Source organism: Chelonia mydas, chromosome 2, assembly GCF_015237465.2.
Source record: "Chelonia mydas isolate rCheMyd1 chromosome 2, rCheMyd1.pri.v2, whole genome shotgun sequence".
Lineage (NCBI taxonomy): Eukaryota > Metazoa > Chordata > Testudines > Cheloniidae > Chelonia > Chelonia mydas.
In genome coordinates, this window is record NC_057850.1 from 237104319 (window position 1) to 237120369 (window position 16051).

The 16051-nt window shown below is 40.8% G+C and overlaps 1 long non-coding RNA gene across 1 annotated transcript in view; it reads right to left on the reverse strand.

Moving 5' to 3' along the window:
- Positions 1-15765, reverse strand: part of LOC122464766 — a 45854-nt gene extending 30089 nt beyond the window's left edge. Inside the window, exons 1-2 of the long non-coding RNA XR_006289112.1 lie at positions 15632-15765; positions 9787-9883 (exon numbers count right to left, since the gene is read on the reverse strand). This is a non-coding gene — a long non-coding RNA (uncharacterized LOC122464766). The remainder of the gene's footprint in view (positions 1-9786; positions 9884-15631) is intronic.
- Between the last annotated feature and the right edge of the window lie 286 nt (positions 15766-16051).

Genomic DNA, 16051 nt, shown 5'->3' on the forward strand with positions numbered 1-16051 from the left:
AAAAAAGGTTTCCCCCCATTTTTTCAGAGTTTCCAACCAACTGAAAAATCTGTGATTTGCCTAGCTCTAGTGGTAAAGAAAGAATTAAGGTTGTTTTTGTAAATATAGATTTTTACATTTAAGCTATTTATTATTGTTAATGTTGAGCTAAGTTTCCCACAGTATGCTGGCCTCTATAAAAAGCATATAATAAGACGTAGTCATTGTTCCAAAGATCTTATAATCTAAATAGACAACAAGCAACTAAAAGTTTGAGGACGGGGGGGGGTGGGAAATACTTCCCAGGAGTATGGAAGGTTGTAAGGCATCTCACTGGTACCTGTCCTTAATGTGAGGAAGCCTTGTCTGTACATGCTGGAGTCAACTCCCCAAATCCACTGCCCATGAGCAACACAAGCCCTCCCCTCTAGGCCTTGCAGGTCCTGCTGGCACTCTACAGGTTAGTGATAGACACCTTCCAGCCCACGAGCCTTCCTACCATCTCCCTGGAGTGTCCAATGACTGGCTCAATGGACACTCACAATATTTACATAGTTGTTGCTTTCATAGAAACAGTACAGCCCTGCTTACTAGTTTCACCTTAGATCATGGCTCTGCTTAACACACAGCACTTAGATACGTTTATAGTGAAATGATGTATAAGATTATCTAATAGAGATTTAGGTAATAGCAAGTAGAAGTACTGGAAACCAACGGTTCCATATGAAATAAAATCATAACCCATTCTGGATCCTAGACTTAATTACGAAGATACTCTCATGTCTTGTAGAGTTTGGCTTACCAAAATCCATGTATCATTTTTCAGCCAGACTTGGCTGTGATCCTCCTTTCATAAGACAAGCATGATGTCAGCTTTCCTCTCTGGTGAAGAAGCCTGTGTGTTTCCTTGTACCCACACACATATACCCTTTGTCTTTAGTCATAAACGGGACATCTTTTTCTTGTGAATTTCCTCTCTTGTAGATTTCATAATTTCTTCTTTTGCCTGTGGCTCAGAATGCAAACAGGCCTACATCAGGAGGTGTGCAATACACAAATGACCAGACAGGAAGATAGGTGTCTGTTACCTCCTGCCTCAAAGGAACACTGTGACTTTGACAGATCAGGTGCCAGCTCTTGCCAAGTCTTTAGTCCTCAGCTGAGCACTGACAAATTCATTGCTGGAACACAATCTGTTTCACCTGTGTGTTAGTCTGGTTAAGATGGATATTGAACTTATAACAATTTGTTTAATCTTTAGACTTTATGAAATGCTTCATGCATTAATCTCACTTATAATATCTTTATGACATTCAATAAGGTAATATTTAGGTTTTTGCTTTATGACTTAAAAAAATATTCTGAAACTGTGAACCCAGTCATGAGGGTTCTAACCATCAAGAAGGCCTATCAAAATGAAATGGCTACACTAAAGACTTTGTTAGTTGCCCCTTCACAGCCATGAAGAGAATGCATGCAAAAGGGCTTATCCCATTATCTTAAATTATGGAAGAAGGAAATAAAAACAGCTGATGAGGAAATTTTTGATCTCTCTTTTGCTGTTTGGACTCTCCCAAGGCTGGAGCTACAAAACAGAAGCAGAGATCTCCAGGGTCAATATGGGTTAGCCCTAAAAGACATTCAGAGCTGACAGATTACTACAACTCTGTCACCTTTTAGCACCACAGACTATAAACTCATTTGTGTATATATGTTTGCTTGCTTTAACCTTGTAATAACTCTTTAGTTAGTTTATTATAGGATTGGCTACGAGCAATGTCTGTGGTGAGAGATCTAAGTTACAAATTGACCTGGGTAAGTGACTGGTCCCTTGGGACTTTGAACAACCTGAATACGTTGTGATATTTGATGTATAGCAACCAACTATCACTAAGTTCAGCTTGCCTGGGTGGCAAGAAAGACTGGAATGCCCAAAGGGACTGACTGGGACTCCATGGTCAGACTGTTATAATGCTTTAGGAGTTCAGACTTGTTACTGGATTGTTGAAATTTAATTATAGAACACAACCAGTTTGGGGTCCCTGCCTTGCTTCTTGACAGTCTGCCCTGAGGTTGTCACTTTTGGTCATGAACCACTCCAGAGAGCGTGACAAACACTTCTGAGGTATGTTACCTCCGGATGACCTGTTTTAACTCCGAGACATTAGGAACATAACTCCTCAAATATGATCTGTGCTTACATACACAGGCATAAAGTCCTGTTTATGTCTAAAGACAACTGATTGTTAGGCTATACCTGGGGATACAAGGCAACACACAGGATCCCTCACCAGGGAGGCATATCTATGACCAGTGGGGTGCTGGCTCTCGGTAGAGACCTCACATGCCACTGTGGTGAACTATTATGCACATATCTAACACAGTGGATACTTGTAAAACCTGATGCACCCCCTGTGCCGTCTTCCAGTTTGCACCAAGAGGTCTCTGGGTCACAAAGGCTTATCTCCTTCAAGCAAAGTGATCAGTGTCATTGACACACATCAATGTTTATGTACGTGTGTGCATAGAGAGATAGGTTACACACACACACTGGTTTACATACTATTTATATATGTTCTATGTGCATTATAAACAGTTAATTTCAGGATGTTATGGGGGACTCGTGCAGTGGGGTTGGAAGATCTTGATTTAACCCCCTGCACCTGTGCCTCCCACTGGTGCTGGTTGTGCTGGCAAGTGATCTCCAAGGGACTGAGGATTTTCACTTAAATATCATTTTACACATTCATTCCAGTTATTTTTAAAAGCAACTTTTAAGGCACAAATACTTCAGTTATATTCCATTAAATTCAAATGCTTTATTTATTTTTTTTCCTTCACTGGGTAGAACAGCCATGGACATAGTGCTATTTTAACTTCCCAGGTTAATGGCAATTCCATGCAAATAAGAAAGAACACTTGTCATAAATATAAAGGGAAGGGTAACCATCTTTCTGTATACAGTGCTATAAAATCCTTCCTGGCCAGAGGCAAAACCCTTTCACCTGTAAAGGGTTAAGAAGCTAAGGTAACCTCGCTGACCAAAATGACCAATGAGGAGACAAGATACTTTCATAGCTGGAGGGGGGGGGAGGGGAAACAAAGGGTCTGTCTGTCTGTGTGATGCGGGACCAGGTCAGGAATGCTCTTCAGAACTTCTGTTAAGTTAGTAAGTAATCTAGCTAGAAATGCGTTAGATTTCCTTTTGTTAAATGGCTGGTAAAATAGGTTGTGCTGAATGGAATGTATATTCCTGTTTTTGTGTCTTTTTGTAACTTAAGGTTTTGCCTAGAGGGATTCTCTGTGTTTTGAATCTGATTACCCTGTAAAGTATTTACCATCCTGATTTTACAGAGGTGATTCTTTTACTTTTTCTTTAAGAAAATTCTTCTTTTAAGAACCTGATTGCTTTTTCATTGTTCTTAAGATCCAAGGGTTTGGGTCTGTGTTCACCTATGCAAATTGGTGAGGATTTTTATCAAGCCTTACCCAGGAAAGGGGGTGTAGGGATTGGGGGGAATATTTCGGGGGGGGGGGGGGAAGACATCTCCAAGTGGGCTCTTTCCCTGTTCTTTGTTTAACATGCTTGGTGGTGGCAGCATAGGGTTCAAGGACAAGGCAAAGTTTGTACCTTGAGGAAGTTTTTAACCTAAGCTGGTAAGAATAAGCTTGGGGGGTCTTTCATGCAGGTCCCCACATCTGTACCCTAGAGTTCAGAGTGGGGAAGGAACCTTGACAACACTGTGTTAGAAAAACTAAAGTACTCCAAAGTCAGGTAATGACAAGGCTAAAGTTGTCTGGGCAACATTAAGTTTACCACTCTGTGCTGATGCATTACACTATAATCCTCAATAAGATGATCCCAGGCTATTTTTACCTTAGGATCTCTGCCTCATTCAGGATTCTTTTGTGCAATATTAAAAATAAATAATTTAACTTTCTACTGAATCCCCTCATAGTGCATTTAATTATTTCCAATATTACTACATTAAAATTAAATGGCAATAATTATTTAATTGCCCAGTCAAGTGACTGCTACCACAACTCACAGATTCTTCTGCCATAAAGTAAAAAACCTGTTTGCCTTCTATGATGAGATAACTGGCTCTGTGGATATGGGGAAAGTGGTGGACATGATTTATCTCGACTTTAGCAAAGCTTTTGATACGGTTTCCCACAGTATTCTTGCCAGCAAATTAAAAAAGTATGGATTGTATGAATGGTGGCTAGAAAGCTGGCAAGATTGTCAGGCTCAATGGGTAGTGAGCAACGGCTCAATGTCTAATTGGCAGCCGGTATCAAGCAGAGTGCCCCAGGGGTTGATCCTGGAGCCGGTTTTGTTCAACATCTTTATTAATGATCTGGACAATGGGATAGACTGCACCCTCAGCGAGTTCGTGGATGACACTAAGATGGGGGGAGAGGTAGATATGCTGGAGGATAGGGATAGGGTCCAGAGTGATCTAGACAAATTGGAGGATTGGGCCAAAAGAAATCTGATGAGGTTCAACAAGGACAAGTGCAGAGTCCTGCACTTAGGATGGAAGAATCCCGTGCACTGCTACAGCCTGGGGACCGACTGGCTAAGAAGCAGTTCTGCAGAAAAGGACCTGGGGATTACAGTGGACGAGAAGCTGGATGTGAGTCAGCAGTGTGCCCTTGTTGCCAAGAAGGCTAATGGCATATTGGGCTGCATTAGTAGGAGCATTGCCAGTTGATCGAGGGAAGTGATTATTCCTCTCTATTTGGCACTGGTGAGGCCCGATCTGGAGTTTTGCATCCAGTTTTGGGCCCCCCACTACAGAAAGGATGTGGAAAAATTGGAGAGAGTCCAGTGGTGGGCAATGAAAATGATCGGGGGCTGGGGCACATGATTTACAAAGAGAGGCTGAGGGAACTGGGCTTGTTTAGTCTGCAGAAGAGAAGAGTCAGGGGGCATTTGATAGCAGCCTTCAGTTACCTGAAGGGGGGTTCCAAAGAGGATGGAGCTCTACTGTTCTCAGTGGTGGCAGATGACAGAACAAGGAGCAATGGTCTCAAGTTGCAATGAGGGAGGTCTAGGTTGGATATTAGGAAACGCTATTTCACTAGGAGGGTGGTGAAGCACTGGAATGGGTTGCCTAGGGATGTGGTGGAATCTCCATCCTTAGAGGTTTTTAAGCTCTGGCTTAAGAAAGCCCTGGCTGGGATGATTTAGTTGGTGTTGGTCCTGCTTTGAGCAGAGGTTTGGACTAGATGACCTCCTGAGGTCTCTTCCAACCCTAATCTTCTATGATTCTAATCCGGTAACCTAAAAACCCAACAAGTTAAGTATCTTGAATTATTAAAATACCTGGCTTTACATTTTCTAACAGTTTTTTTTCACGGTGGAAGGGCGGGTTAATATCATACACATTCTATAGCTAATAAATAATTCATAAATCCAGCTATAGTTTGATTGGTCTAGGCACAGATTTAGCAAGTCAGGGATCTTTGAAACCACAAGAACAAACAACTTTCAAAATTAATTTAGTTGATAGCAAACCAGAAGATTCCATTTCTCAATTTTCTAATTAATTAAAGTCTGCTATTATGAGAACATCCAGAATGAAAAATTCTGGTGGTGTGAAAGAGGCCATCAATTAACATGTAGAACCCACAGCTGTGGCCATTAATTACTCTGTTGTTCCCTTTTCCACCTAAAGGGCCAGCTCCTCAGCTGATTTAAATTACTCTTGATAGATTTACCCTCCTTGTGGATCTGGTCCAAAACTCCCTAGCCAGTGGAAATGGCTCCCTAGCCAGGAAATGTCCTTTACTAACAAGCATACAGTATGTGCCACTTACTTTAGAAGGCATATAATAGTAAAAGCAAAAACACATCCAACAATTCAATAAAAGGATATCATTCCTGTCAGGAGTTTGGCCCAGAAATTTTACCGGTAAATAAATGAAAGAGAGAAAAATAGCTCTTCAAATAGCCCCTGTATTCTCTTCTAAAGTCATTTTTTTTCTGTCAATAACTCTTCCGCTTCCTCCAGATCCTCAAATTTTCTTGTGGTCTTTCCTGTCATAACAATTAATGTAGCACGTTTTATATTCTTTTCCCTGCAGATTTGCCAAATGCATGCAAATTTCTACCTTCTAAGTTTTGTTTCCCTGCCCACATCTGTGTGTGCTTAGGATTGGTGACCCTTTCATGCCACTGATGTCTTGCTTACTGTTTTTTAATTACTTTGTTCAGAATTTGCTTTTTATCCACCTTATTCATTTTGTTATCATTGCCCTTGGGGAAGGGCATGGAAATGAGAGGGAAGCTTCTGTGATGTGATAGATTGTATGAGGATATGCTTTTGTACAGAATAATGTCTAGGAATGTAGGGAACGCTACTTTCAAGACAGTTGTTGAGAGAGGACTGTATACATGGGGGAAGGAATAAAGCCTGAATGTTGCACTTTCTTTACACTCTCTCTTTTGTTTGAACACTGAACATCCTATTTACTGGTATTGGACTAGGTTCTGTGTGCCATTCAATTGTAAGAATTTGGCATAGGATTATTTTGATAGCGAACATCTTAAGCTTTTTCTCCATGCCTTCCCCTTCAGGGACACCTAGTACCTGAATCCTCCTTGTTCCTCTTGTCATGTTCTCAGATTTCCCATGTCAGTCACAAAGTTCCCTTGGTTTACAGGACTCCAACTAAACTTTTAAACCTTTTTCACAGGAAAGCAGTTTAGCTAAGTTTTTCAAAATCATGTAAGTGACTTAGGCTGCTAAATCCTATTGAATTCCCACTAGGGCTTAGGTTATTAAAGGCCAGATTTTAATGGTATTTAGGTGTCTAAAGATCCAGATAGGCACCTAGTGATATTTTCTAAAGTGCCCAGGTGCTTAGCTCCCATTGAAGTCCATGGGACTAGGCAGTTTTGAAAACCCCATTAGGCAACTTTTTTGCATCTTTAGGTACCTAAATACCTTCAAAAATCTGCCCTCCTTAGGCACTATTGAAAATTGTACCCTTCATCCTCAGTGGAGGAAATCCTGTTTTCTGCAAAGTTTACCTCTGTACTCTAAGTTTGTGTGTGACTAAAGTATTGTTATTTATGATCCATCTTCTACAGGATGAATTCTAAAGAAGCTTTGCTTTCTTTTGTTCAGTAATTGTGTTGTTAGCCACCATACTCTCCATTTCATTCTGGTTATCTCCCAGATTCTGTTCCCTGGTTATCTTCTCAGTTTGGTACAGTTGAGGATTTCGGCTTGGAGACTTCATCTTGTGATTCCCCCTGCCCTTCTTCCGCCAAAAGCATGTTATCCAGTGATTTCTATTCAATTTTTCTAGTATAGTATCGGTAGGTTATTTTTCCTCTGAAGTGCAGTTGAACAGAGCTCACCAGAATGCCTGCTGCTACCACTGGATTCTGTAATTGGCATTTACTACCCAGTTCCTGCACAACTGTAACCTGCTTTTCCATAGTCTCCTTTCTGACATTATTAGGGTATTAAAGGCCAGATTCTACTCTCATTTATAACTGTGTAAATCCAAAGTAAATCCACTAACTTCACTTACCCTAGATTTACACCACCAGGGGCTGATCCAACTCTTCTTTGGAATATTTCTACCAATTTTAATGGGAGTTGGATCAGACCTGGAGTTAAGTAGTCTCAATTTTCTATTGAAATAATCTGGGTACCTTATGTCAGGCTTGATTCTCAAATTCATAGACTTTATTATAGAACACTCATTGATTGAAATTAAATTAATTACCAAGCAAGTTGATCATGTATGCAGATTCTTTCCATACTGCTGCATGAAGCTAGTGGTTTCTTTACATCAAAATATTACTTTTCAGTTGGTTTTAGATTCAGTTCAGTTGAGTTTAGACCTCCCAAAATCTAGTAATTTGGATTAAGCACCTAAACTATGAGGTGCTGATCTAAACCACGCTGAATCATCAAACTGTAAGGCCCTGCCGATAATGGCCAGGGGAACTGTTAGCACCTTATTTGCAAAAACCATGCAGAAACACAGTGTAGACATTGTTGTAGATGTTTGCCCATCACTAGTTAAATCTCAAAAGAGGACAAAGTTACATTGAGTACATCAAAGAATGTTGGCCAGAACCCATGCCACTGTGTTCCAAGGACTGAAAGGTATCGTGCTGTCTTTCTTGTTAATTAAAAATATGCCAAAGCCTCTATTTGCTGATTTGCTCTATTTCCTATCTAGGCATCTAGGCTCCCTATACAATGAATGGGGAGAAATAGGCACCTTAGGATGTGATCCAAAAGCCAACATGCTAGGCAAGGAGCTGCATAAACTAGCCAATGGGAAATGCTGATGTGTGTCGTAAGTCCCACCCCGCTGTGACCCAGGGAGCTCCTCAATGTCAAGATACCATAATTCTTATCAGGCCTGATACACTCATTGCCCCAATTCACTGTTGTCATAATCAGTATCTAAAAGTTGTTGTGTAAGGTATTATTTGCAAACTGGTAACACATTGACCATTAATATTGTGCTATTGTGCTACAGACAACACGTGGGGGGCGGGGAGCATGTAGGGTCAAGATTTCTGCTTGGCCTACCAGAGGTGGAGGGAGAGGGGCTTTTCTTTTCCTGCTGCTCCTGCCCACCCCCCCGGCATGCTCGGCCCCTGTCTCTGGCAGCTGGGCCCTGGTGGGGAGTGGAGGGGACAGGATCAGCTACTTCTCATGCCAGCTGCTCTGGGTCACTGTTCTATGCAGATGCGTGAAAGCGAGCCTGGCTGGGGAGGCAGTACTGGTAGTTATACCGACGTAAGTTCCTAGTGTAGCCCAAGTAGGGTGACCAGATGTCCCGTTTTTAAAGGGACAGTCCTGTTTTGGGGACTTTTTCTTATATAGGCGCCTTTTACCCCCATCCTGTTTTTTCACAGTTGCTATCTGGTAACCCTAAGCCTAAGTAACATATTCAGACTCAATTCTGTCACCCTTATTCGACTTACTCAGTATTCCTAGTGGTTCCAGAGTGACTGCTTCCTGAGTGCAGTCCTACTCGACATGAATAAAGGGTGCAGAGTGAAGGCAGCAGATATGACTGGAGCAGCTCTGTTCCATATGAAGGTGGCGGTTTTACAAACTTAATTACTCTTCAGAGTGGAATCGTACTTTAATGACTGGGGGCCTTTGTTTTTTCTTTTTGTTTTTCCTCACACCAGTCTTATGCTGACATCAGTGGAATTACTCTAGATTTACACCAATGTGAGAAGAGAATCTAGTCCAGGGTTATTAAGCATGTTAGGAACTAATAAGGGATTAGGCAAAGAAACTCCCTTACTAAAAGATGTTACTGATGGCTAGAAAGTCTAATATAAGAAGCAATTTATTGCCCATTGCTTACAAGGATTGTTGACATTTTGATAAAAAAAGGAGCATTTTAAGCAAAAACCCAGCATAGCACTGTTAGAGATGGAGTATCCTCTCTGAACAATAAGGAGCTATTATTATTCAAGGCCATCCTTACCTGGTCTTAATAACACCTTGTAGCAAAATTAATTTACTTTTAAAAATCCAGTTACCATAACAACTTGGTGCAGCTGTTCTTGTAACTTAATGAGATTCCAAAGAACTGTTTTATGAAGAAAAAGGCAGAATGAATGAAGATCAACTGAATCTTTTCAATTATTTTATTTAAACATTAGTAGCTGGCTGAAAGAAATGCTTATTAGAAAAACAAAAGCACCATTATGCACAGAGCTATTGTTCTCTACCTTTCTGTTATTTAACCCTTAGAGTCCTGACACTTTCCTGGTTGCCAGACAAAAAGCGTATTTATATTAGATACCTGCAGAACATGAGATAGATTGCCAAACTTTGGTCTCCCGTTTTGCACCCACAGTTCCTCTTCAAGAAGGGGAAGCATGCACCTAGGGAAGCCATTTCTGTAAAAATAGGTAAACAGTGAGGTGACAAAGTTTGCAGACAAAATTACTCAAGATAGTTAAGTCCAAAGCAGTCTGCAAAGAGTTACAAAGGGATCTCACAAAACTGGACAACAAAATGGCAGATGAAATTCAATGTTGATAAATGCAAAGTAATGCACATTGGAAAACATAAATCCTGTTATACATACAAAATGATGGGTCCTAAATTAGCTGATACCACTCAAGAAAGAGACCTTGGAGTTATTATGGACAGTTCTTTGAAAACATCCACTCCTTGTACAGCGGCAGTCAAAAAAGCTAACAGAATGTTGGGGATCATTAGGAAAGGGATAGATAATAAGACAGAAAATATCATATTGCCTCTCTATAAATCCATGGTATGCCCACATGTTGAATAGTGCATGCAGAGGTGGTCATCCAGTCTCAAAAAAGATATATTAGAATTGAACAGAGTACAGAGAAGGGCAACAAAAATGCTTAAGGTATTGAACAGTTTCCATATGAGGAGAGATTAGAAAGACTGGGACTGCTCATTTTAGAAAAGAGATGACTAAGGGGCAAAATTATAGGGGTATATAAAATCATACAGGTGTGGAGAAAGTAAATAAGGAAGTGTTATTTACCCCTTCATATAACACAAGAACCCAATGAAATTAATAGGCAGCAGGTTTAAAACAAACAAAAGGAAGTACTTCTTCACACAACACACAGTCAACCTGTGGAACTCTTTGCGAGAGGATGTTGTGAAGGCCAAAAGTATAAACTAGATTAAAAAAAGAATTCACTAAATTCATGGAATTAGACTAAGTTAAATTTGATAAGTCCATCAATGGCTATTAGCCAAGATGTTCAGGGATGCAACCTCATGATACAGGTGTCCCTAAGCCTCTGACTGCAAGATATTGGGACTGGACAATGTGGGATCTCTCTCTCAATTATTGCTCTATTCTGTTCATTCCTTCTGAAGCACCTGGCATTGGCCACTGTTGGAAGACAGGATCCCTGAGCTAGATGGACCCCGTATGGCTGTTCTTCTGTTCTTATGACCCATGCAGTGCACTTGGCCTGTGTTCAGATTTGATGTAAACAGTGGCCAGAGGAAGCCATTTGCAGTGCAAGTTTTATTGTGTCTACTACAATACACAGGAGAATTATGCTACACACACTTGAACACCATCTACTAGCAATTTAGCTAACTATATATACACAGATGTGGAGCTGTCCTGTAACAGACCCACCCATGGCCAGTGCATAAAAGAGTAGGGATAGGGCCTTGTCTTCTCCTTTCCCATCTCTGCCCCTTTTGAGGAGATGTACATCTGTGGGCAAGTGCATGGCAGTGGCAGACCTTGTACTTCCAGAAGCACAGGGAATTGACACTGATATTTTCCCTTGTGCTTTCCCACCCTGCACATCCATACAAGAGCCAGGGAGAATCTGGTCTGTACATGGCAAGTTCTGTGGGGTAGGTTACCATGTCTCTTTCTTTCTTTGTAAAGCATCTAGAATACTTTGGGTGCGATATAAATGAGTCATAGATATAATAACAACAATAAAGGGCCCACTTCCTCACCTGTGCAGATTTTAAAACATTCATGGTAATAAAGATATTGCATAATACATTGCTGAAGAGTATAGCCTAGATAAAATATAATAATATTTCCTATGTGAAATAAACATTTAGGTAAATCCATGGATCTGTCCTGGGGGTACCTTCTATCAAGAAGCCTCAGGTCTATAATGAGATATGATGGCTGAGTGAGTGAGCCTTCTTTTTAAGTGCCCAACCAGGCAGCCAATTAGTGATGGTTGATTCTGTAATTTAGACACCTGTCCACTAGAAATTGGACTCAGTGATCCCCAATTTATATCACATAGGCCATTGAACAGACAACATTGCAACATTCACTAGCTCAATGATCTGGATTCAAAGTGAAAGGAAAACTGCTGTGTTTTGCCTGCAGTCTGAACCACGCAGAAAGCCATTACTACTATCCTCCTTATTGTTATTATTGATTCATTATAACTAGAGCTGAGAGAACAGCTTGAGGAAATAATTGATTTGACAAACTTAGCCTGTATTTCTGTTTGTGAATTATCTGTGAGCACCTTGCAATTAGTTCAAATTTGTTTATTCTTTGAAATTAATTTGCAAATAATTCATAGACTGTGGATGTTTCAAGAATATTTTGTTATGGGGGTTTTATAAGGAAAATCTGAGTTGTGTTGGTTGGTTTGATTAAATTCCTTAGTCACATGATATTGTTTTAATACAGAAAAGTGAAAAATCAAGTTTCTGGTGCAAATACTTGCATTTCCGATTCCAAATTTGCTTACTGTGGGTATTTTCTATTATTTAATTGAAATCCACTCTTTCTGCAAACACTCCTGCCAGAAACATACTTAGGAGCTTATTTGAGGAAAACTAAAGTAGAGTGAATTAATGTAACATTCAACCAAATCTTCACAGGTCAATAACATTTGCGTAGGTACAGTTACAACCCTCAAAAAGAGTGGGGACCTTGACCATTTAGAGAAAAAGAGTTTGTGTTAGCACAGTAGTGAAGGGCTCGAAATCAAACAAGAGAAAACTAAAATAAAAATACATACTGAGTTAATCAATAGTTTTGTTTGTGGCTGAGGGAATATTCATTTTAAAGTTACAGTTTCCTTTCTATTACTATGCCCTTCTATGAATTAAAACTTAATTTAATCAGTCAAATGATACTATTCAACTACCATTTACCTTACAGCTGTGATTTACATAGCTTTTTAATTTCTAATAGCTCCTTCCGTAAATCTAGTTTTCTGGAAATGTATAGTGCTTTTATCTTTGAACTATAACCTACCCAAATTATTACTCTGATTTCATTCAGAGTGGCAAGCAGCACATTTTGCCTTTGCCTTTTCTCTTTTATGTTCTTTTAGTCCAACTTTTATTAATCATCTGTCTAGTGTGCTTTTCTTCCACAACAGTCTGGAATTTAAACATCTCCTGATGCTTTGTAATTTGGCACAGAAGGTGTGCCAAGCTAGACAAAGAGCTTAGAGATGTCTTTGTTGTTGTTTTTCAGTTAAAGTTACTTTTCCTTTGACTCATTTATGTGCTCGTTATCTTAACACATATGTTACAACTGTCTGAACATTTCAGTAATATGTAATAGAGAGGGTCTGAATAGGAATTAGAAGCATTGGTACCCACCAAAAGAGGTAAGATACCCCAAAAGAAAAATATTCTTGGGGGTAGATGCTGACACCTTTACTTGTGGTGAATGAATGGTCCCATTATCAGGAGTTGCAAACCTTCTGCATGCCTGAATTCCCCCTGCAGTTTCAGTTGGACAAGATAAACTTCCTGCCCTATTGTGCTGTGTGGTGTAACTGTGCTTTGCTAAGCAGCTGTTGTGGGAGTTTGCATCAGTAGTGGGAGAAAGAGTTCCTGTATGTAGTTTGTGTTTGTTACTTGGTAATCAACAGTGGGGATATTTGGGGATGAAATTTTTCATTGTTATCAAAGGGTAGATTCTGATCCCCATACTCATGGTAGTCCTGTTAGTCCACTGGTCCCATTGGTTTAAGCTGAAGAAAGCACCTTCATTAGCAGCATGCTGGGGCATTGATTTAATACTGAATCACCAAAACCACCTCAGCTTTGGTCAAACTGATTGGTTGATACTGGAACATCAGTCATGGAAATGAGATGGAGAAAGCTCCCAGATATGACATGGAAACCCCATCTTCCCTTGACATACTCACTGGGCAGGTTAGCTAAGCGTTAGCTAATGAGCAGTGAAGTGAAACAGGCCTTTTACTTATCCTTATATTGATTATTGTCCTTTCCTTTTGCCAACTTCAGGAACTGAACAATGCCCAAGGACTGTCCATTCCCTTTCTTACAGCTCTAAAAATGTTAGGAGGCCAAGAACTGTTTCACAGATAAAAGATCAAGAATGAGTAAATCTTGAAGGAAAGGTCAGACAAATAATCTGGAACAGACCCTTGGTCCCGTTCTGTCTGCTTTGCACTGTTCCCGAAGCACTGAGCAGACTTTAAACTGGTTTAAGTGGCCCATGAGGATTCCCCGGCATAGGCATATCCTCCAGTGATGTAGAGCCAGCCTAATCCACCCTTGGTATAGAGGGAATGCCATGTGGAAAAGGTATGGGTGAATCGTTAGTATGCTCCAGTGAGCCCCAGCTACCAGAATAGACCTTTGGGTGCTGTGGCCAGCCACATGGAAATTAGAGCTGTCCTAAAGCTACACTAAGTTGTGCTTAGGCCAAACTGCTCCTTGGCCAGCCTCAAGACTGAGGGCAAATAAATGGCAACATCTTAACTTCCTCCCCAACCCCTTTGTGAGCTGGGTGAGTGGAACATGGCCAGACCTGAGGATCTAGCCTTATATTTACAGATAAACTAAATATAGAATTAAATGTAATTATATCTGATTAGTTTGCTAGGAGCCCAGGCATCGCTTGGTGGAAGAGGCCACTGTTTAAGGCTATTACTGTAGAGAGAGAAAGGGACAGCAAAAGATAGTGAAATGCAGCTTCAGTAATGGAAGCTGCATTTCACTAACAGTGTTTTGGCTGAAAGCCCTTGGCATATGCCCCAGGTTTACTTCCCAGGAGTCTGGCTGCTCTTGCTTCCCTCTGGCCAGCCTATGGAAATCAACTTTTTGTTTTGTTTTGTTTTATTTACCATGACCTGGCTACTTGGGAATTGATTTTAGCTTGACAAACTAATCACAGCAAGTGTTTCAAGGTCAGATTTGTCAAGTCTGGCTAATCTGAACTTTTATGAGATGGAAAACACAAAGAGATGGAGAAGAATTAGGAAGAAGAAGGTGTGTGGGGGTGAAAATCAATATAGTAGGTGGGGTAGCAGGAACTGTAGGTTCACATCTTGGTTGTTGCTCAGGACACTGCTGTAGAGATGGTGATGTCATCTCATTTCCCCTTCTCGTCAGTTCTGATCATCTTTCAGGATCAGGAAAAAAGATAGCCCGATGGGGTAATAGTAAATCTCTGTTCCCTGAGTGTGGGGGTGATGCTGATTAATACAGTCAGAATGCTGCTGCCCAGAACTTCACTGAGTAAGTTGCCAAATGCTCCTGGGGGATGGGGAAAAGTCCAAAAGGATCAACAACCTTCTCAGGTACTTATCTGATCCTCATCAGTGTAGTATCTGTATGTGATGGGTTTTCCTGGGGTGCAACCTGGAACTGGGGTACCGCTGAGCTCTCTGTCCCATCAACCTGGGCTCCCTCTCACACTGTGATATTGTGACAAGCTGCAAACCTCTCCAGGTACTGCACTTACACAGATATCCACAGGCAGGGACACACTCAGCTGAGTTACATGAATGCTTCTTCCAGAAACTCATGAACCAACAATAGAGAGGCTCCAGCCAATTCCCCCCAGCTCCCCAGCCTAGGACCCCAGAGTTGTACAGTCTTGCCCTGGTTAGAACCCTAACATTTATAACCCAGTCTGCCCCTCCCTCAATGTGCAGAAGACATGCACCAGCTTTTGTTCCTGGACTGAGGTTTCCCAAGCACTTCAAGCAAAATATACTGTTTTAGGTAAAATATAAAACAGGTTTATTTCCTACAGAAAGATAGATTTTAAGTGATTATAAGTGGTAGGCATAAAAGACAAAGATGGTTACCAAAGAAAATAAAAATAAGTGCACAATCTAAAGTTCTATAAACTAAATAGGATTTGAATCAAGCAATGTTCTCACCCCACTGGAAGTTACAGTCCTTAATGCAAAGACTTCCGCCCTGAAGTCTCCCCAGATGATCATCTTCTTGGCATCCCGATTGTTTCCAGCGTAGGTGGGAGAGGAAAAAGGCTCCCTCATAGTGCAACTGTTCCTTATTTTATCCCTCAGCCCATGTGCCTGGCAGACACTAGCCCAGGCATGTCCTGATGGGCTTTGCTGAGTCACAGTGAACAAGCAGCCCTCAAGTCACGGTGATCGAGCAGTTCCCATTGTGTGGTGCTTGCATAGTTGTGTCACACAGTGGATTAATGGGTGACCAACAGCCACCTGGGCAAGGATCCTTTGCATGCCACTAGCAAACTAACAACCAATCAGCACAATCTCATAACTTCATACACACTAATGATATACATATTTGAACAGATTTTAGCAGATCAT